The following is a 24,252-nucleotide window of genomic DNA, read 5'->3' on the forward strand; positions in this document are numbered from 1 at the left end:
TTCATGAACTGGCTCATCTCAGGCAAGGAAGAAACACAGAGCAAACCAAGAGTATTCTCAGGAAGTCAGTTCTCCCAGTGAATTAACTGGGCACCCACAGGGAAACCCTGGAGTCCAGGCAGATGCTATGGAGACCACTGAAAGGGCCTTCGCAGCTGCCAAGGCGGCTCGTGGATACTGCACATCGAGGGGGTGGGTTGGCCCTGAGAGGAAATAAAACCCCCTGAGCCTAAGCCTCTGCGGAACACGGCACAGGCTGGAGCGCAGCCGGGGCCCCTCCAGGGTTAAGGTGGCCCCTAGATGTTGCTGGTGTTTCAGTGAGAACAGGAAGGCAGGAAGGAGGCTGGTGTGGGAAGTCACCCTCACACAAATGTTGGCATAAAAGGGCCTGTTTACTTGGTGATTAGTGTCCTGAAATAGGAGGCTCAGGTTTCATCTGCTTAGGGAAGGATGGCTGTTCTCCCCACTGTGCAGTCCTGGCTGTGGCACTGACAATGTGCTGGCCTGACTGGCTCCCCAGGCGCCTCCCTCAGGAAGGTGGGATTCCAGATTCAGGTGGGGTCCTCTCCCCCTGGCGCTGTGAGATGTGGGGACGCGTCTGTGTTTCGCAATTATGTAACCAGTAAGGAGCTCAGTGGCAGAGGAGGTACTCTTCAGCCAGGCTCCCTCAGGTTCGGCATTTACTGTGTACGTATCACTACAGGAAGGTCACCAACATCACTTCCTCCCAATGCCACTGGAGGAGCTGGGGCGGGATGGACAAGCTTAGAACTTCTTTTGGGCAGGGAGGGGGCAGGGAAGGAATTTATCAATACCCTTTGGCCATAACATCCACATTGCACACTGTGGAAATACTACTTTCTTGCCTCGAAGCTTGGAATCACTGGATTATTGAATTATTCTACCATTTCCCCCAGAGACGTCTGAAGAAGGAGGCAGTTCATGTAGTGGAAAGGACATGAACTGTGAACACAAAGAACTCTTGGTTTGAATGCTGGTTCTTTCACTTCCTAGCTGTGTGACCTTGGATGAGTTCTTCAAGCCTCTACATCCCAGTTTCCTAACATGCAAAATGAAGACAATAATATCTACTTCATAAAAATATCAGGCAGAATAAGTTAAATAACTCCTGATAGGCACTCAGGGTAAGGAAGCTTATATTAACAGGAAATGTGCTTTTCAGAGATGCCAGTCCCACCTGCCTCGTTACAAAGCTTGGGAGCTCCACAGGAGCATCTAGGGGGATCCTGCTTGGAGCTACAATGCAGCCTTCTACTCTCCAAAGCAGTAGCTTAGATGCTCCCACTGTGAATATTATTGCCAGGGTAAAGCTGTCAAGGAAAACGATTTCAGAAACCAGTCTCAGGGGCTCCTCTCTCTCTCCTTCCTGCCATCCCATCCCACCCTCCATGTCTGCCGCACAATGTGGTAAGAAACTGAGTTGGGGAAATAGTTTCTGGGGAAAGCATAGAAGATATGGCTCTTCCTGAAGTTGTGATGGGCAAAAGCAGTGGAAGGCCATGACCTTGAAAAGACATTAAAGGCAGTCCTAGGGAGCTCCCTTACTTCCCTTTGAGGCTGAACAGCTAGACGGTGGCAGAGGGTGCTCTGAGACGACCGCACTCACCAGCTCAAGGCTGCCCTGAAGGCAGACTAGGAAAGGGGCACTTTCCACACCCAAGTCCCAAGTGTGACCCCAGCACCTCTACTTTCAATCACTGTGTGGACTCTCCTCTCTGCAGTGTGTCTCAGCTGGAGATGCGCACTGTCCTCTCTCCATCCCCTTTCCAAATTCTTTTCTGCAAATCGAATATTCTCTCTGCTGCCACAGAATACCTGTTATTCTCTGTAGGCCCAATTATCACTGACCCTTGCACTGGTGGTTTTTTTTTTAAGTCTTACTTGCTACAGTTACTGACAACATGCCTGATCACATTCAGAACTTCTCAGACACCTAGGATAAGATGCATGAGTAATACAAATTGCATTCAATGCTGAATGTGTGTACTGAGTGTGCAATGGCAGGTCCATAGAAAGGGAGGTAGGGAAGCATGTATGTGGAGCAGCTAGACAGATAGAATAGACTGCCTAGAACTGGCAATGGATCCCTTAAAATACACAAGCATCCCAGATCTCTTTCATAGCAATGACGAATTTTCATCTGTTCTTTGTCTCATTTAGCTTAGGGATCTCTCAGCGATTTCCGGAGGTGGGCTAGAGGCACGTTTACTGTCCCTTTCTAGGACTGACCTCACACTTTGCAAATGTAGAATTTTGGTGTGTTATTAACAGAAATGCATGCTAATGGCCCTACCCTCAACAGACTTAAGTTTACAGAGCGTGCTGGCAGATGAGCCTGAGGTGGGAGGGGAAGAGAAGAGTGAGCAGGACCTTGTGGCTCTTCAGCCTGGGTCCAGGGAAAAGGGTGACCATTCCAGACACTGCAGACTTGTTGTTTTTCTAAAGCCTTGGTTGGCATAAGCTAATATCATCTAACTCCTTAATCTAGTTTCTAAAAGCATCTACAACATCCATCATCAATATTTAAAACAAACAGAAACCAAACCAACAAACAAGTATTAATCCCTCACTTCTGTGGACACTGCACTCTGCAAAGGATAAGATAAGCCTCTCAAGCAATGAATCACAGGAACGGGAAGACAACTACAGGTAGTCTCAGTGATGCCTGGGACAAGCGTAGACTTGGGAGTCTGAGGCACAACTCCCACACGTCTTCACCCTGGCCGCCCAGCCCGAAGTCTCAGCTGGCCTGGCACTCCTTTCAGGGCCTTTGGGCAAGTCCTTTGTAGCATGATTGTTTACAACATGTTCATGTGCCCACACGGCCACATTAAGGGTGGTATCAGTCAACTAGGCAATTAATTGTCACTAATCTATTATCGCAGGAATCAATGTGCATTCATTCCATTCCCAGTGCCCTAGAGAGAGAGAGAAAGAAAACACTGATTCTAGGACAAACTACTTACAGTTGAATATCTTTGAAAAATGGCATGATGGCCATCAACTGAAAGTCATGCTCCCAGAATGTTGAATTCTGACAATGAAAAGTGTTCAGCACAGTCCTCATTATAGAAATGCTTTACTTTTATTATCTACATTTTAAACACTTTACTATGATATCAACAAATTAACACTTTGAAAAAGAACAGAAGAAAGCAGTAAAAAACAACAACCACAAAAAGCAACAACATAACAAAAATAAAAAAACAGAAGAATCAGAAAATCTTTGCCAAATTTTTCAGCAGAATGTTCTTATTTGGTGCTTAAAGATATTGATAAAAACCTGGTTTGTACATAATATTTAATAAAATACAATTTATTTCTCTGCATTCCCACTAAGATGAGTATTGGGCTAGTATTTTTTAAATATCAGTTTGAAAGAATATTAAATCAGTCATTGTCCCAAGTTGCCTTACGTCCTAGTCAGCCCCTGTGCTATTATCTAAAAAAAATTTTTTTTCTAGAATAAATAACTGAAACTCTACTGAAGCTGTTCATGAGACAAATATAGCAAAACTACTGTCCTAGAAACAACTGAGTATTTCCCCTGGGAAGTACCTACTGATGAAAAACAATAGACCGAGATCTGATTCTATTTCAGTTTTCCTGGTGTCTTAATTACTAAATCAGTTTGATTACATGATTAATCAGACTGCCTATGGATTAATTGAAATGGCTGGGGGGAAAGCACATTGATCTTTTTTCTCTAAGTGGTAGTTTATGTCAGGTAAACATGGTTTTTCCTAAGCATCTCTAGGGAATGACACTTATTGTTCTTTGATAACCTTGTCCAATGATTAAATGCCTTAAAATCCAAACATTTTTTTACACATCTACTCTAACCTTTCTTGGTGTAAACCTATTTTTTCTTTGTTCAAGATCACTTTCAAAATATGGGTGTCCTTGCAGTTCATTTCCCACTATGAAAAAATTACCCATCTCATTCAGAATAAAATTCAAACTTCTTAAAGAAGGCCCACCCATGATCTCTCTGTTCAACCTCTTCTTTATTTCTCTGATCTCATCTCCTCTTACTCTGCCCTGGCTTACTCTGTTTTAGGCACATTGGCCTCATAGTTGTAAAATCACTAGACACATGCCTGCCACAGGGCCTTTGTACTTGCTGTGCATTCTGTCTAGAGCCATTATCCCCAGATATCTACCTAGCATATTCCCTCAAATCATTCAAGTTTTTGCTGAGGCCTTCCCTGATATCTCTATATAAGAAAGCTACTCAGCAATTTTATAGTTCCATAAATTTCTCCAGTACCCTTTTTTTTTTCCTTTTTAACATGTTTCCCTCCGATATTAATATTATCTATTGTATATCTCCACTGTAGATTATAAGATTTGTGAGATCAGGGTCTTTGTTTTGTTCACTGGTATATCCCCTACACCAATTATAGGTATTTTATAAATATTATTGAACATCTCTATGTTACAGACACTGAGGCATGTACCAAAATCAAAGGTGCACCAGAAAGATTTGGAACCAGCCTTTTCTATTATGAGGAGGGCAGGGTGTCAAGGGGCTATGAACTTCGTGAGCCTTTTTCATCTGTTCTCCAGCAAATCAAAGATAATAGCATAAACGTTTTCCTTTCCAAACCCTTTAATTGTTTTTAAAATGTGCAATTGCCCTGTTTTGATTGTTTTTGCCATTCTTAATAGTCTTTGTCTTTAGACTATTTTCTCTCATTCATAAAATATTTTTTTAACAGATTGAATTTTCTCTTCAATGAAAGGTTAATTTTATGGTTGCAAAAGGCATGACATGTTTTGTGAAGTAATTATTTTTGACTTTTGCATATAACCTGAAGTCACAGGTTTCAGCAAGACTAATTATGGACAAACTCAAGCAATTTTTAGAGGTTCAAATTTGGCTGGGCTCAAGAAAAATACCAGGAGTTGAGATATTTATCCAATGCTCGTCTGTGTATTTGGGCAGAATGCCCACTGTGAACATAAGCTCTATGCAGTCTCGGTCATCACTGCAGTAGCCACCCAGCACCTCGAAAAGTGTTGGGTTGTGATGAACGCGTTAGCAAACCCTCAGCTGTGTCAGCTTCGGTGCGCTCAGTGAGTGCTTCTGCCTTCACCTTGATGTTCTCGGATAGTTTACTTGGTTTCAGTAATGCATGTGTCTTCACTGAAAACACATAAAAAGATGCTATCCTTCTAGAGAGAAGTTAAAATATCTTCTCAAGTAGTGCTTTGATTGTGAGCATCCCACATCTTACTTCTATTTCTACTTCTCTCCCCACCAAAATAAACACTTCCTGCAGATAATCAAGTTAATTCATTTCGTTTATCCACATAAACAGTTTGGGCTTAGTTTGAGGCTTAGGCCAAGATCTAGGACTGTTCTTATGCTGTCAAACATGAGTAGCCGCCCCAAAGGTGAACTGTGTTACACTACCCCCCACATAGTGAGAGGAGAGAGAGGAGTGGCGGCGTGTTATGGGAAACAGGAGAAAGGCCTTTTCTCTTACCTCTGGGGACTGTCAGTAGTTGATATGGAAGATTACACTGGAACAAAGATTGCATTGCTGTTTTGTGTAGTTTATGCTCTACTTGTACTACATTATTATAGACTAGTTCCATTGTCTTGGTAGACAATGGAGGGTTTTATTTCAACATTATGTACAGAATGCCTGTATAGTCTCTTTCTTCCCTCCTCCAGATGCAGGGAGATATTTAGTATTGGATTTCTGAAGGAGCCATGTCCAAATGAGGAGGTATAAACATTTCCCTTTTTTCCTACTTCCCCCATGTCAGCTTTCAAAGTCTAGTAATTCTATTGTTTGTTATAGAAGACTAGATGATAGCACATTAGAGTGCAGCCTTATTGGGCAATTCCTTACAAACAAAATATGAGCTATAAACTAGATTCCTAAAAGGATGATTTCCATTTCAAACTCTTGAAGGCTAGGTCTTTGAGTAATTTAAGAGAAAAATGGTTTAAGCATAAATACTCAGAAAATTCTGCTTTTAGGCAAATCTCCCTTTTTTTTCCTCTCCCTCTTCCTTCCTCATCATAAATACACGCAAAGTCAGAAGGTCTCTATACCCAAATAGATACACAAATACTCGATGTATAATCAATGTACACACTTAGTATTCGTTTCAGTTAAACCATTGCCTACTAGTGTTATCTGTACATTCAGTGATGTTAAAACCTGTATCAGCTGAACTTTGTGCTCTATTTGATTTCTTGATTTTCTCTTCCCAGTGATGGGTCAGGGATTATTCTTAAATAGATAATTCCATGCAGGCAGCAAGTAAATTGTGACATATACAACACAAAGCAAAGTATTAAAAGTACTAGCAAGCCTTTTATTACAGGAAGACCAAAATTATTCCAAATAATTTGAGACAACAATCTGTCATCTAATGGTTGTTGGCACCCATTCAGCACCAACAGGAATCCCCAATTTGAGGTGTGGTGAAGAAGGAAACTTTATTCAGTGCAAACAGCTCAATTGTGATACAGCACGGCTGTGAGAACAAGCACAACTGTGGAACAGCTCAGGAATGTTACAGTTCAATTACACAGTAGCATGGAAATGAAACAGCAGGGCTGTGAGGCCCTGGAGTGAAGCGGCCCTGGGGCCAAGTCCCTCTCCGGCTAGACAGCTATGCTCTGCTTCACTCCAGTTAGCTCCACTCTGCCTGCTTGTCTCCACTTTGGTTCGTGGAGATGTCTTTGGTGTTTCATTTCTAGCTGGGGAAACACAACCTTCAGTCTTCATTGGAAAGGAAAAGTGTGCTCTTCAAGCCAGAGAGGAGTTGACTTATATAGACAGAAGTTCCTGTTTCTGGTCCCTGATTGGTTTGTCCTTATGCAAATGAGGACTCCAAATCCTCACAGTTTGATTGGTCCAAAAAGCACTGTCCTGGGTGGTCAAAATGGAGCTGCTCTGATAGGTTTGTGAAAATGCTGATGGGAATATAGGTGTGCAGCTCTGATTGGATGGGGAAAGCCTCAGTCCTATTGGTTGAAATACTATTCCAGGAACTCCTTTATAAGGGCTGCCTCAGCTGGCAGACACAGTGCAGGCAGGCAGTTCAGTGCAGGAGGCGGGAAGCTTACTGCAGGATTCTCCCTGAAGGGCCGTTTGTGTGAGAGGCCCAGTGTAGAAATGGCTGTTAGGCTCTGTTTTTTAAATTTGAGCCCAGTGAAGCCACTGAGAGCCCTTCTTAGTAGGTATCTTCTTTCTCAGGGTCCACAAATCCATTGTCATTGTCTAAAATTTCCTAAATTATCCATGCCAGCTTCAGCAATTAAAGAGCTCCTTGTTAGTTGACCAACCCCAGTCTTCCACATATGTTCAGCCTTAATTACCCCCCATTTGCCTGTTTCATCAAAAGTTTATCTTAGTCAAATTATTTCACTGTTAAGGAACTGTCATCGAAAGCTATCCTGACCTGTCTCTTGCTAAGGAAAATTGGTGTAATGGGAATTGCTTTTGTGTCACCTTGTACACTTAAGCCTTCTGTACTGCAGTTTCCCATCTTCAAAACAGGAATGCTTCAGCGGTTTTCAAAGGGTAGATGAGGGTTGGATGGGTAATGTCCACAAGGTCCCCCTCACTTGCCAAAGGTGGGGAGTGAAGGGATGGAAAAGGAAGCATATTGGATGTAAGGTGATGATAATCATCATCTATCACTTGATATATGCCTTTTAAATTACTGACTGAGTCCATTTCATAACATCCATAAGTAAATAACAAGCATAATTTCTGTAAAATAAGTTGCTACATTTTTTAAAGGCTTGGCAGAAGCATAACTAATTTTATTGCTTCACTAACCAACCCAAACTCAATTATCTGGGGAAATAACACTCCCACATTATGTATCTTCTCTCCCTTTTATTCATACCGCTATCACCCCCATTCCAACTCCTATTACACCATACCTTGAGTGCTGCAGTAACTTCCCAACTGACCTTCCTCCTTCCTGTGATTCATTCCTCAGATTGCCCTTAATCATTTTCTTAAAGCACCTACTTAAAATTTTGCCAAGCTCCTACTTAAAATCTCTTCACTGCCTATGGAATTAAGACCAAATCATTTAGCCTTAAAATCTGGCTTCCAACTATTTTTCCAGTCTCAAGCCATATTCTTCCTCAAGGTTGAACTCTAAATGCAACTTATTTTGGACTAGTTTCTGATCAGAGAGTACCCTTCTAGTCTCCATGTTGTTACTCTACTGTAGCTACTTAGCTCAGCATTGTCCTCCAATCTTTATCTAAAGGAAGTCCATCCTTCAGTTTTAAACATTATTCCCCCTACAGTCAGAGCCCCTTTTATTTCAGATTTCTGGAGCACCTGGTCTGTATCGGATATATCATGTCAACACTGCCTGGAGTATGATATGTGAGTCTTAGCCCTCCCACCAGACTATAACCCATTGGAAGTTAGAGCTCATATCTTTCATGGCACAGTACCTAGCACAATGCCTTGTTGCAGAAGGGAGATGGTGTTGATTGTTCACAGAGCAAATGAATTAATAAAATCAATAAGAATAAAAACAGAGCCATGGGAATGAGTGATACAGAGGTAGGACCATGATGTTTTTTAAAAAGAATGGAAATTCATTTTGTCGGTAAGATAATTAACATACAATATAAACAAAACATGCTATAAACCATTTCTTATGAAAAATTTCAAGTGGAATATGATAACTTTGTCCTAGGACTGAATGTTCATATGTATCTCATCTACATTAGGACTAAATACCCTCAACCTAACACCATGCTTTTGCAAGTCAAGACAAATGAATCTTTTCACTGATGGATGATGCTCCAGTATTTCAGAAATAGGCTGGTTATTTGCATCATTAAATGCCTTATAGTTAAAGCAACAGTGAACCCATACAAAGATGATTCAGTCCACAAAACAGTTCATGTCTAGATAATGAATTCCATTAATGCTGTGCAGAATTCAGAGCTGGACATCTGAAAGCATTTGCAAAGATAATGTTTACAGTAGTCCTTAAACACCCGGTAAGGCAAACCATAAAAGTTCACAAATCTGTGATGGAAGGGTAGAAGGGAGACAATATTACAACCATTAGAAGGATTTTGAATGATCTAATGAAATATCCTCTTATATTTTTAAATTTTGTCTATGGGAAACATGCACCAGAATTTGTTGATATTATAAGACTTTATTCCTCACACAATAAAAAGTAACTATCATATAAGTAGATTGCCAATTGTATGCCAATTTAATTAAGTTAGTTAAATATGCCTTGTATACATTATTCTTTTATATCAAAAGGCCAAGTATTACACAGGTCTCAAATATTTCCTGTCTTCCAAGTATGAAATGATAGACACACTCTGGATGTCTATTTGTGCCTTTTCATACTTGTCATTTTCAGAAACATATAACACAGCTTCACAACTCAAGGAATAAAAAGTATTTGAAACCAGGGTGTTTTCTACCTGTGTTTCAGATCATTTACACTGGGGAATCCTGTTGATCGCTGGTGTCTGTTGGCTTCACTGACTTTGATGACACAGGTATAAGGGTAAATGAAGAGGCTGCCTGAGTGGTGTGATTTTAAGAGTGAATGCCAGAAATTCCAACAGAAAAGCTTTCCTTTTGTCTTTGAAGTCTTTGCTCCTTTTAAAATTTCAAATAACCTTCTAAAATTATATTGGTGCTAGTGGAGAATCTGGGAGCTCAAGGCCTTGGAAAGGGAACAGGAGGGACTAGTGAGAGCAACGGGGGTCGGTGAAGACAAATTTAGAGGAAAGCATGTAACTGTGGAGAGTAGGGTAGAGAAGATTATTATGGAGGGACTGAGACACTGATCTGAAACTTTCCTAATTCCCAGTTTTAGCTGTGGTCACTCCTGGATACATTCTTGTGATCAATTAAATCTATAATGAACTATACCTGTAAAAGTGGTGGAATTTCTGTCAAGAGATAGTGACCTCAGGCTCTTCAAGATAACCCTCTTGCTGATTAAACCATGGGCATATGCAGCAAATTAAATTATAGAAAGGTGCTGAAGGTAGATGTTTCAAGCACTGAAGATATTATTGTTAGGAAGACCATGTCATTTATCATTCAAATGAGGACACAAAAGTGGCCACCGTTTATAATTATACCAGGATGACAGGAAGGTAGGGTAAGCTAGAGTGTACGGTTACCTACTTATAACTCCATTTCGGGCCATGAAAAACTATTGCTATCTTGATGGTGTACTGGATAATTAATTTCATCTTTAATTATCCTGGAGAGTTGAATGATTGAGTCCAGAGGCACTACTTGTTTTCTAATTCCTGATCTAGTTCGCAGCAATGTACTAGATGCTTAGTTAACCTAGTAAGTCCTTCACTGACAGCTGCCCTTGGGGTGAAGAGTGGCAGGCACATGGCTGCAAACAGAGTTAGCTGCTTCCTCAACAGGAAGCCGATTCTTTCACACAGGACAGAGGTTGCTCCTGGAAGACTTTGAGACAGGAAATATCTGTCAGAAAGGAGGCTGAGCCCTTACAGGAAACCTCTTCAGGCACTGAAAGAAAATGCTGAGTAAGAGAGAATGGAAAAGAGAGTCCTTAAAATCTCTGTGACAAAGGGAATGAATGGCTCATGCATTTTACAAAGATATGCTGTAGTTTTATTTCCGTGTTTCCATAAATTGTATTGGACTGATTCTCATGATGTCAAGCTGTGGCTGCTCATCTCCTTCCTTTTCTTAAAAAAGTAAAGACTGTCTGATTTTATCATCCCCAAAAAGAGAACTTCATGGCCCCAGGATGGGATCTGTCACTGAGAATAGATTCTGTCACGTGACCTGTTTTGAATTTGTTTCCCCTGGATAGGAAATAGAGAAAATTACTCAGAAATTTCTAATATTTAAACTCCTGAGCTAATTTAACAACAAGAAAAGCAGTGCTGAGAATGGGGCATGGAGTTCAATATAAAGACCTAGAAATGCTTTTAATTCTGTGCTATGGTTTTTGTCAAAAAAGCAGAGGCTGCATTTTAATGTGATCACGTGCACATACCAGGCCCTGATTTTCCTAAATTGCACTTAGTAAATGGAATTCCTTCACCAACGCACAGAGCCATTCTCCCCCCAAGGGGCATACTATTATAGTTCTCCAGTGAAACCTGATTCTATACAGTTCAAGGTTGAACCAAGGTTGTAATAAATCTCCCTTTAAACACTTTCATTTATTTATCGGGAGATTTTAAATTATTTGAGTCTATATATTCTATTTTAATAGACCAGGATATATATGGCAGTGGAAGTTAATCCCTCAGCCTTTTCACCTACTTATCCTCTCTGTATCAATTCCCTTTGGTTAGAAACATATTTATTGCAATGCTATTGGCTGAGTAAAACGTAAAGTGGATAGTTTTGCTGATAGTTTAGGACATGGAAAAAGCCAACAGCAACTTTCACACATATCTCCTCTCCAACTCTTCCACTGCTGTCAGAGGATGTCAGCTTTAGTCGGTTCTTCTAAATGTATTTTTCAAGAACTCTGAGTAAACTTAATTTTGAAATCTTTAAAATGCCAAGAGTGAGCGTTTCCCTGCACACAGCCTTTAGTAGAGCAGCCCAGGTTGTCATGGTGAAATGGGTCAGCGCTGTTTGCCAGGCAGCCCGTGAAACTGCAAGCAGCCTGCTGGCGTGGTGGTGGCAACGCAGGCCAAAGCAGCCTCCAATCTATAGCTGAATCTAGGTCACCGGGATTCTTTGATGCTGCAGCTGTCCATGTGGGACTTCCATCTCCAGCAGGGCTCACAGAGCTCTCATGCACACTGGGCATCCCCTGTAGCTGTAAACATTGCCATTTTGCTGGATCCCTCCTTTCTGCTGGCCATGTGTTATTCTTTGGGTTAATTGAGGGTTCTTAGCCATGTGAGCAGGAAAACATTCTTTGTTTGTGGTGTGTGTGCGTGTGCAAGAAAGTCACGGAGACAGAGATCGTGCTCTGGAAGCTGCATACTTAAATTTCCCCCATTTAAATGCATATTTCTGCAGAGTGAGCTAAATATTAATATCACATTTCTCCGTTATGGTAAATACCAGCAGCAAGATTTGGCAGCTCAGAAAAAGAAGAAGAATGTGGGCTTGTCTCTATACACAGTATGTTCAATTTTTCTCCCTGGGTACCATTTAAGTTAACACCATGTCTACAGTGTGTCTGAAATGGCAGGAATTTAGCGTGATTGGAGGGGAGCTGAGAGAGCAGAGGGCTCGAGAATCTAAGCACACTTGGCTGTTCAGCAGAGCCCCTACTGCTAAGAAAACTCTAAATTGTCTTTCCATGTTGGAGCTGTAAATTATACATTTATGCCCATTTATTTGACATGACTGTTTAAATATTCATTACCTTTCCTGTTCAATTTAAAAGCAATGATCTGCATTTTGAATACAGACAAGCAATTGTCCTTAGCATTTATATTTTTATGATTCTTTTTTGCTATAGTTGGTTTTCCCATTTTTGATACATTTTTTAAATTGAAGACCAAGCACTTTGTAAATTGTTTGCCCAAATATGAATTAGGATTTCCAAATTTTCAGGCTAAGTGCCAAAGGCACAAACCCACACACACACAGACACACATCCACACACTCCTCGTATGTCACTTGCTGCTACCTAATGTGCACTCTATAAAAATTTTAAAACAAAGGGTCTTTTCTCAATTTAACTAAAGAGGAAAAAAGCCTCTCTATCTCTACAGTAGTATCTCAGGTGGGGAGATTTATATTACCCATCTCTTTCTTTAAAGAAAAATATTTAAATAAATAAATAGCAGAAAAAGGAATGACAGACATAAAGCCCCAAATATAAAGCCACTGGAAAAGAAAAGAGGAAAGCAATACTGATGAAATGGGGAAACAAAGCAAGACGTCTACTGTTATGCACTAAATTGTGTCCTTGCCCCTAAACTTCAGAATGTGACTGTATTCTGAGATAGGGCCTTAAGGAGGCAATTAAGGTTAAATGAGTTTATATGGGTGGGCCCCAGTCCAATGGTATTAGTGTCTTTAGGAGAAGAGGAATAGACACCGGACTTGTGTGCACAGAGAAAAGGCCACATGAGGACATAGTGAGAAGACAGCCATCTGCAAGCCACGGAGAGGGACCCTCGGAAAAACCAAACACGCTAACACCTTGATCTTGAGCTTCTAGCCTCTAGAGCTATGAGAAAATAAATTTCTGTTGTTTAAGCCATCCAGTCTGTGGTATTTTGTTATGGCAGCCCTAGCAAACTAATACTGTTACAAACACAAATAAATTTGGAAGGTGATATGTGGGAATTTGAACAAACTTTTGCCTTAGCTGTCATCTAAAACCATTAGCAATGAAACAGCTGTCATTTTAATCAGTGTTTGTTATGTGTCAGGCAGCATGCTAAGTGCTTTCATGCATTGACTCATTGACTCCTCACTATAACAATGGGAGATGAATACTATTATTGCCCCATTTCGCATTAGGAAGATGTGTGTTTGTGTGCACATCGGTGTGTATGCGCATGTGCACAGGTACACAGGGGGTGAATAATTTGACCACAACCTCAAAGATAATCACTGGTGATCAGTGAAATGTAGGTAGTCTCCCTCCAGACCTCATGCTTAACCACTAAACAGGTGTGTCTCCAACCACATGGCCTCCCTGAGGCCCTTCTAGCAGAGAACATATCTTCCTGCTCCCATCACTCCCTGTCAGGAGATACACCCTCCCTGCTTCCTTGAATTGCATTTACTAATTCAAAGCTCAGGTGAGATTCAGACTAGCCCATTCACGCTCTCAGCTTTCTCCATATCCTGGAGCATAACATTGTATGCATTCCTATAGCATTGCCTGCCCATTGCTGGGAATTACCATGAATTATCTGCCTGAGGGTGGGGCTATAGCACGGACTTCCTCCCCAGCATCTATTACTGATCTAGCATATAAACATACTCAGAAACATTATTTAGCTGCAGACACTAAATAATGGGATAAAAAGACAAAATACTTAAGAATGAATTTAACAAAAGTGCAAAATCTTTATACAGAAGATGATATGATATTTCTAGGGAAATTTTTTAAAGATTTGAATAATGGAAATATATACCATGTTCATGGATAGGAAGACTCAGTACTGTTCTCTATTCTTTCCAAGTTCATCTATAAATTTTATGTAAACCCAACCAAAAGCCCAGCAGCTATTTTTTTTAAAGAAACTGACAAGCTGATTCTAAAATCTATATAGAAATACAAAGGATCTAAGGGAAAAATAATTTTGAAAAAGACAAACAGAATTGAAGAACTTATACTACTTGATTTTAAGACTTACTATAAAGCTATAGCAATCAGATGGTAGAATAGAATAGAAAGTTCAGAAATAGACCCAAACACATATGATGACCTTGTGGTAGACAGAGATTTCTTAGCTAAGGCAGAAATAGCACTAAAAATAAAATAAAATTGATTAAATTTGACTTTTTCAAAATTAAATCCTTCTGTGCTCTTCAAAAGAAAACATCAAGAAACTGAAAATGCAGACTGGGAGAAAATATTTGCAACATATATAGCTAATAAAGGAGTATATCCAGAATATATAAAGTATTTTTCAACCCAATAAGAAAACAAATGAACATATGAAAAGGTGTTCAACATTAGTCATTTGGGAATTATAAATTAAAACCACAATGTGATACTCTTCATGCCTGGTGATATCACACATTGCTGGTGAGAGTGGAAAATGATTCAATTACTTTGAAAAGCAGTTTGGAAATTTCTTACAAAGTTAAAAATATATTTATCATAGCACCCAGCAATTCCACTCCTAGGTTTTCACTCAAGAGAAATGAAAACATAAGTGCCCACAAAAGACTTGTACACAAATGTTCAATGATTATAGCCATTTTATTCAAAATAGTCCCCAAACCTGGAATAAACCCAATGTCCATCAATACATGAATAGATTCTGGTATTGTTATATAACTGATTCAATACAGTACTACTCGATAATAAAAGAAAATGCTTTACTGACCCATACCACCACAGAGATTAATCACACAGTCATCATTCTGGGTGAACGGAGACAGCACAAAGAAATACACAGCGTATGATTCCATTATATGCAATTACAGAACAGGCAAAATTAACCTGTAATAATAGAAATTAGACAAGTGGTTTCCTCAGGTGAGGGGAGGAGGGAATTGACCACACATGGCACATGGGAACTTTCTAGAGAGGTGGAGGTATTCTATATCTCGATGGGTAGTGTCGTCAACCTGTATATTTAAAATATGTGAACTTTATTACATGTAAATTATACTTCAAACCAGTTGATATTTTAAAAGCTGAACTTTGTCAAGCTCCTTACATATTCTTTTCTTCTCCCTTCATAAAAAGTGTATAAAAATCCTTCAGGAACAGAGATTAGTCTACACTGAGGGCTGCTGATTTGACTAAGCACTCCCCTCAGATGTTTCAAACAATATTCTCCTCAAACCAACAGTTCTGGTATTCTTTAAATGGCGAGTGATGAAAGAGAGCTATATATATAAAACTACTAACAAAATCAGGCAAGAACTAGACCTACAAACAAAAGAAGTTCCAAGGCTTTTAAAAAAACATTTATTATGAAAGAACTACAAACACATATAAGAAGAGAGTACTGCATAATCACTCCTTGTGTACCCATCACCTAGCTTCAACAGTAATCCTTATATGGCCAATCTTGTTCACTCCCTTTTCGCAGGTTTCCCGTGAATTGTTTTGAAGCAAATCCTGGGCGTCAGATCATTTCATCTGTAAACACAAGAAGCTCTAAAATTGTAGTTCATTTGCTCATGCTGTGTTTTCTGCCTGAAATGCTTACAACATTGCCCTGAATATGGCTCACTCCTTCTCATCTGTCAAATGAGACCTTTTCAGGAAGACCTTTCCTGACCTCCTCGAAATAGCTCACCTTCTCCCTAGACCCTACTACTTTTTGTCCTGGTAACTTTTCACAATTTGTAATTATTAGTTACTGGTTTATACTCAAAGTGCCACCGGACAGCATGAGCACAATGCCTGAGGTGACAAATAAATGAAAGTACCTCATTGTCATTGAGCTATCTGACCAGAAGTGAGACACATTTCCCAGATGTGAAGCAGATGCAATGTCTCCCTTATAATCTCAGGATGATGTCATTGCTCTGAAGTCTGTCTCTTCAGTGTTCTCTCCCAGCACCACCACATACAAGGGTTCCCTGTATCAAATTCTTCTCATTATCTTGGCTTTCCTGGAAATTCTAGCTAGACTTGCTGCCCTACCTGGGAACCACCAGCCCATGAAGCAACCACTTTGAATGACAATGATTTAACAGCAGGAAAGCCAGTCTAACAAGTGTGGCTTTTCGAAACAATGGGATACTAAAACTACAGTATTATTTCCCCTCTTAGGAAAGAAAATAGCATGTATTGCATTTTTTAAATTATAGAATAATGCAAATTTCCTATTTTAACATCAGATTTCAGTTGCCAAGGAACAAAACCCACAAGTTCTCTGTATTTTCCATGAGCCTTCAAAGTTTATGTTTCTGGCATACTTGAGGGCAAGGAGGAACTTGTTGCTAAATATATTGCATGTTCTTCCTACAAGAAACTTGGGGATTTCTCAGAAGAACCTGAGGGTTGAAGGGGTGATTGAAAAGTCACTGCTGGCTTTCTCTTTCTGAGCTGGAGAATCTATTGCTAATAAAAGACAAAGAATAATTGTTCTCCCCATGATGAATGTTGCTTTGAGAGGCCAGAGGCACTTCTGAAAAGATGGAACATTAACCCTGGTTAGTTCAGAAAAAGGCATGTTGGAGAAGACAACTAACACTTATCCTTGCAGGCATTTTCTAACAATCCCAAACCTGCAAAACTCTAGTCAGAACACAGCCCTGTGTCTGGTCTTTCTGCTCCACACTCATGGTGAAAATTACTGTCTCCCTCCTCTAAATTCCTGTAGACCTTATTTTCTGTATAAACTCCTGGTACTGCTACACTATTCCTACTAGTGGTGCTACTGTGAGCTGGGTCCCTCCCTGAATACAAGCTTCCAGGGAGCAGATAGAGCTTATACTTCTTGGGTATCCTCCACTGCCCTAGGGAAAATGTTCTATGTGTGAATTCTAAATAAATATATGTTGAATACCCAAATATTCCACATATGACTGACCTAAAGGAAATAAGTGATAACTGCTGACAATATTCACCAAGTTCTCTGTTGCCTTCCTTAAATCCCAAACAACCACACACACACACACACACACACACACACAGAATGTGTGTGACACTCCTATAGATACTAAAAGGAAACTATTCTTTACTTCCTTTAGCCCCCAATTCCTTTAACTCCTCCAAGTCAGTTAATGCTGAAGCCAGAGCAAAATATAAATTTGATCATGTCACTCCATGCCTAAAAATCTTTCAATAAATCCCATTGTTCTTGGAGATAAAGCAAAATTCCTTAACTTGGCTTACAAACACCTACATAATTTCATCCCTGCCACCCTAGCCTCAATACCACACTTCTTTCTAGCCCACCTAAACATCTTCACCATGTCAAATGTGCTCCCTCTCATTTTTGAGCCTTGGTTCATACTCTGTTCAGCCTATCACACTGTCCTGCTGGCCCAGTCCCACCTTTGCCCCCAACTACTGCTCATCCTTATTTTACCTCCACCTTTCCCAAGAAGCCTTTCCTAGTCCCCCGCGTACAGGTTAGGTGCTCCTCTTTGGTATTCCCAGAGTGTGTGTACTCTCCCTTTGATCACATTTATTATACTGTGTTATCCTTGGGTCTGTTTGGTTCTCAGTTTCCCACTATCCAACCCCACGAAGACAGAGATTCTATCTATTTTATTTCAAGCTTAATCCTTAGCATTTGGCCCAATGCCTGGCATGTAGGTAGCACTCAGAAAAATATTTGCTGATGAATGTCCTGAATAACAAATCACTAAAAATTACTTTCCCAATATGACTGAGATACACTGAAGAAAAAAATATTTATCTTATATTTAAAGCTAGAAGTGGGTTTTCCCCTTTCTCAACCTTATTAGTTGTTTTAATTATCAGGAAGAGGCAATTTGTATAAAATGAGCAGAGGCAGGAACTGTACAGAAGAGCTTGATATGAATGGTTCTAGATGTAGTGAGAGCAGATTCCCCTTCATCATGAGGCTCATACAGAATGGGGATCTAGAAACCTCTAAGCTAAGTCCCCTAAGGTTTCTGTTTTTCTTGTTTATTGACTGGTTTGAGATAGAGCCAATAATAAGTACATTGGAAACTTCTGGCATGTTCTGGAAGGTTGCAGATCCATCTTTCTATGCCTATTAAATATATAATAATGATAGTCATTCAGACCTCATACTTGGCAGATTTTACATTAAAGGAGGCCTGTTTCTTTCTAGACTACTCAGACCCCCTGACACTCCCAGTAATTTCGAAGGGGCCCTGGGTTTGACTCCTCTCCAAGCAGACCCTAAGCAAGATAAGAAAACGAGTAGTATATTCATGGACTCGGTGATAGTAACTGCATGTCAGAGTTAAGGACCAAGGTGCTAAGAAATCCACCACCTTGCCCTGAGTGGGTTAGGAAGAATGTTTTTAAGGAGGTGATTAAAACTAAAGATTTTATCTGGAAAAGCCAATAGAACCTATTGGCTCTTTTAGGAGAAAATAAAAGGCCTAAATTAAATAGTAACTCTATCAAGAGACATTTTAAAGGCACTTCAAGCAGAACATTCTTATCTAGAACATGGGGCCTAATTGCCTCCTGTGTGCTGGGGACACTAGTTAACTTGTAAGAAGTGAAAACAAAGGAAATGAACAAACAAACACCATTCTTTTGTCACATTCCTGGGTCCAACATATCTTAAATCACAGCAAATGGACTGCACAAGAACACAGGAAAAGGAAAGCTTTTAAGCATGGAGTTTAGCTAACCTGAATGGTTAGCTCCTGAACTCATATGGGGCTCTATTTAGAGACATCTAGGGCTAGTGAGTTCTGCTTCCACCAACATCTAGGTGCCTATTTGGCACAGGAAAACAAATACAAAACTCAAGTCAGGAGACCAGAATTTCAATCCAAGCTTTGGACATCTCAGAACTGAAGACAGCTCCTTCAACTGGAATATAGCAATATCTGTAACACCGGCCTACTGTGCTACTTGAACAAGAAAATGTGTGTGCACAGGAAATATTAGAGTAAGAGATGAACTGTGTACCTTTGGCCAAGTTACCCCATTTTTCTAGATTTCAATTTTCTCATCTGCAAAATGAGAAATAACAACAACAACCCCACAGATTTATTATGAGGTTTAAATAAAATAATGTATGGAAATAACATAATTTCTTAACATATTAGAAACATTCTATAAAATGATAGCATCTCTTATTAATATACATTGTCCCATAAATTTCACCTTTGATAAAACAAATATATATTATTTAGTTAAGTAACCTTTTGGCCCCAGATTCATACATAATCACTTTGATATTTTTTTTCAATTGTGATCAGTCTTTTAAAAATCCAGCAATGTCACTAGAGTTCCTCAAGATCTACCTAATTAATCCAAACATCAGCTCCTCTGAGGTATTGGCCCTGATATGTTCCTGAGTCCTGCTGAGAAATGAGATGGATTGTGACCATCAGAACAAATTCCCAAGAGAGCCCCACTGGACTCACCCATAAGCTCCTGCTTCAGGGATAGAAAGCTGCAAGTAAATTCCTTTCCAGGGTTCTAGAAACCTCAGCTACAACATATAGATTAGGTTGTTTGGTCTCTTGGCTTCTTTTCTACAAACAACCTGCTATGGAAATATCAAGATTCAGCTGGCCTCCTTGGCACAGGGTTAAAATCCACTTCACAGCTTTCTGAGTTGCTTTTAGCGGCAACCTGGAAAGCTCTTTCACTTATGCCCATTTACACTGCACAATGTCAAGCCTGTGTGTTTATAAACTGTCAACACTCTGCTGCAAGTAGATATTAATTGATATTCAGTCACCATGGAATGTCTATAGAAATGCACTGCAGGACAAAGGCTTTCTGATCAACAAGAGGTAAGCAGAATAAAATAATTAGATATGATTTTCCATTTCTTTATAAATGTTGCTAAATATTTAATTCAGCAGCACTTGGGGTCTAACTTTATTATTAGCTTACTTGTATTCATTTTGTCTAGCTCTCTGTAAGTGGTTTTTCAAACCCTTTAAAATCAAAGGCCGTAATATTAACAATCAATTTACTTTGTTAATCATAGTGTTTTCTCTGTATTAACTATTAATCTGAACTCTGGGTCTGAAACAGTACTGAGAACTCAGGGTTTATGAACATTTTTCAAGAAGAAGATGGGGCACTGGGTGGTGTGGCTCAGTCGGTTGGAGCATGGTCCTGTGCACTGAAAGGCTGTCGGTGCACTTCCCAGCCTGGGCACATACCAGTTACGGATCGTCATCTTTGCCACCATGTGGAGAAGCCTGTCTAAGTTGGAAGCCAGCAAAGTTAAGCAGAAATCTGGGGAAATACAAAATTATAACAACTTTTGTTGGAAGATTTTTATCCAAAGCTGAAGTCAAATGTAGCTTGGGACTTTTTAGTTACATAAGGAATAAATTTCAGTACTTGTATAAACCAGTTCAAACTGTCTTTCTTTCCTTTTCAGTGAGAACCAATCTGGCTAATTCCGTTTAAACACTCAAACAAACAAAGCCACTAGTTCATTTCTCTGAGATAGTAAGCTCTCCAATCCATGGTTATTGATTCAATTTAGTTCTATTATTCGGGGGGCCCATTACTTTAACTATCCATCTTCAAATCCAAGCTCAATCCCAGTATCAGTCCATGGCATGAAATGCCCTCTCATTTTATTTCAGCACCTCTGCACCCACTTCCATGTTGCAGTATGTCATAGCAGAGATTATTTTCCACTCTGATTGGCCTTGAGCCACTTGCAGGGTCAAAACACCAACACATAAATTTCCTCCATGCTTTTCACTGCCATCTTCAACATGCCAAAGCATGTCTTTGTCTCAATCAACACAATACTTACTGGGCATTTAATACACATTTGTGAAATAACTAAAAAAGAATGCTGAAACTTTTCTGTCATTTATAAATGGAAGAGAAGCTACTAAAAATGAAGCTTGATGCAGGAGCCTCATCAGGGGCCAATCTGCAGGGCAAGAGAATGTTGGCTTTGTCATCACTAGATGCGTTCGTTATACGTCAGAGGGAACAGTGCACATAGCATCAGAGAAGTGAGCAGCCCTACTGCAATAAATTTGAGACAAAATCTAGTTTCACTTCTATAGCAGAAATTTTTAAAGCCTACCTTAATGAAATTATAACATATGAATATAAATGAATAAAAAATTAAAGTTAAATATGAAAATGATATCAGTCATTACACACAAAAAAGTGGGATTGGAGCTATAGTTTCTACTTTTCAAAAATTCCTTTATGATGTTTAATGTTATTTAAAGTATTTTCAAAGCATTAGCACATATCTTTTTTTTTTTTTAAGAATTACAGACATTTCACTTGTATTGCAACATATCCTTAAGTGGTAAAATTCCCTGGTGACAAAATATCCAGAAAGTAGGACACTGAAAAAAAAATACACATAGAGAGAGAGATTTAGATTAAAAGAATGAATCTATTTGATTAAATGGACTATATTTCATCATAATACATATATACTATTTGAATTAGAGAAAAATGTCACAAAAATTACCAGAGAAAAATGACTTCAGAGAGAGGAAAGGAGAGGGAGAGAGAGAGAGAAACATCAATGATGAGAGAGTCATTGATCGGCTGCCTCCTGCACACCCCCAACTGGGGATGGAGCCCACAACCTGGGCATGTGCCCTGATCGGGAATCGAACCCCGATCACCTGGATCCCAGGCCGACGCTCAACCGCTGAGCCACGCCTGGCCAGGCAAGATATATTTTTAAAAAATAAATAATAAAATAAAAAGAAGAAGACATATGCACCTAAGCGGCGATTCCCCATGGCAGGGAGGAGGAGCCGGCCTACACTCCTAGGACGGAAGAGGCTTCTCAGGAAGTCCGGGTGAGCTGAAGGGAAGTGAGTACACAGAAAATGCAAAGCCCCAATAACCCCTAAGAACCACAGACGTCTCCAAATTTCCATTGGAGGTTTTGAGAGTTGGCCCTGCTGATAGGGTAACGAAGGGAAAGGAAACAATAGGCCTTTGGGGGAAAGCTGAAAAAACTTTCAGGTGACCAGACCCTTACCTCCCCACTGCACTCAAACTGTCCCCAGCACACTGGGGCAGGACCTTCACGCGCATGCACGCAGCCAGCCACTAGGCTGCACGACTGGAAAGAGAAGTGTAAAACTCAAGAAGGGGAAAAATGCCTCTTTTGGAGGGGACTTTCCCTGGCCAGTGAAGTTTCAGATCTTGTTCTGCTACAATCTCCTGGCCTTGTTACAGGGTTTCAGGGAAATGAGACAACTCAGATGCAAATCACAAAGAAAAGGAAAAAAATCAGCAGCAGCTTGAGAAAACGAACTGAACCATGTTGAGCCTGACAAAGCAGAACTCTCAGACAGTGCAAAGCATAGCACGTGCTGCTTTGAAAGCGAAGAGCAGAGAGGAAGGGCAAATGTTGCTTAGTCTTAAATAATAATTAGAGCTGCTGTTTATTGAGAGTCTACTATGTGCCAGGAGTCTTGCCTACATTATCTTTTATCCTTACAGCAGATAATATGAAATTGACATTATTCTTAATCTCATTTGTGAAGATGAGAAAACACACTCATTCAAATTAAGCAAGAAATTAGCCACCACCACCCAGTTCTGTAGCCAAGATTTAAACCAAGGCCCATCTGGAACACCCACTAGGCCGCTGTCCTCCATCCTTCAGCTACTAATTCATGTGACTCACTGCTCAAGCTGCAAGCTTCTTTATTCCTAGACTTTCCCTTATCACCTGGTATAAGTAAGCCTAATGTCAGAGAGAATAAGCAAAAGTAACCTGATTTCAGCCTCAGTCTGTCTCTGTCACTTACCAGCTCTGTAAAAATGGACAACTCATGTAACTTCTCTGGGTTTCGGTGTTCTCATCTATAAAATGGGGCTGTGGTGCGGGTGTCTCCAGCTCTAAACTTCTATGAGGCATACCTAGTCCTCACATGTCAAAAGAAGGAAGGAAGTGTCAAAGTATGTGATGAGATTATCAGATTCCAATTCTCTAAGGATCATATACATTTAAGGGTCCCATGCTCAAAAACAAGAGTTTTTAAACCTGTTTTAGATGGCCATGCAAATGGAGACAAGATATTCTTAGCCAACCCCGTTAGCAGAAAGGCTGGGGAGGCAAAAAGCAAATCAACATTCTTTACCCTTCTCCCAGCATAAGTCATCACTCACTGTGGGAAAATGATTACTATCCAGGAAGCAGGGCCTATGAATCATTACACTGTTGTCCGGGGCCTCTGGTGGAGCAAGAATAAAGGGAGAAAGACTGAGAAGTTGGGGGTGTGAACTCTGAATTGCTAACAGTTTTGCTCTTGGCACCATCAGGGCTGAAAATCCAAAGCCATGTGAGATGTAGGACTAAGTTGAGTCACAAGGCTGCTATGCTGTGTGGCCAAGTCCAGAGCAGAATGATGGGGGCCCCTGGCTTCCTGAGTGACTCCTTGAGTCTGAGTCTTTACAGCCCCAAATAGTCACTGATCAGCAAATGCAAATAATGCCACCCCTAGGCTTGTTCTGACAGGCAACCAGCTTGTTCATTAATGATTATGTAAGAGACATTCTCCTCTTTTGGAAACAGCAAACACTATAATTACTCAATATCAGCATTCGTACTCTAAAATAGAAATCCATGAGAGATAGATACCACAAATGCACTTTCCCTTGTGGTTTCAGCAAATATTGTGCTATAATTTCTCCTTTGTTGCTACAGCATATCTCGTGCAAATACTTTCTATATTATATTTTTCTACATGTCCTTTGATGTCTTTAGGAAACATTTGGTTTGAACAAGGATCTATTTTGTGATCAAAGGCATAGACAGTTAAAATGACACACTGCATATGTAAAATCCCAGTAAGGTATGGAAGGTGAGAGGAGAATCCATCTCTTCTTTACTTTCTTTAATGCCTTAAAGGCAGTAAAAGCAGAAGTACATTGTTGTGATGATGTAGAAGGAAAGATGTTTCAAACTCTCCTAGTCCTGAAAGGGGATGC

Source organism: Miniopterus natalensis, chromosome 5 (assembly GCF_054644295.1).
Source record: "Miniopterus natalensis isolate mMinNat1 chromosome 5, mMinNat1.hap1, whole genome shotgun sequence".
Classification (NCBI taxonomy): domain Eukaryota; kingdom Metazoa; phylum Chordata; class Mammalia; order Chiroptera; family Miniopteridae; genus Miniopterus; species Miniopterus natalensis.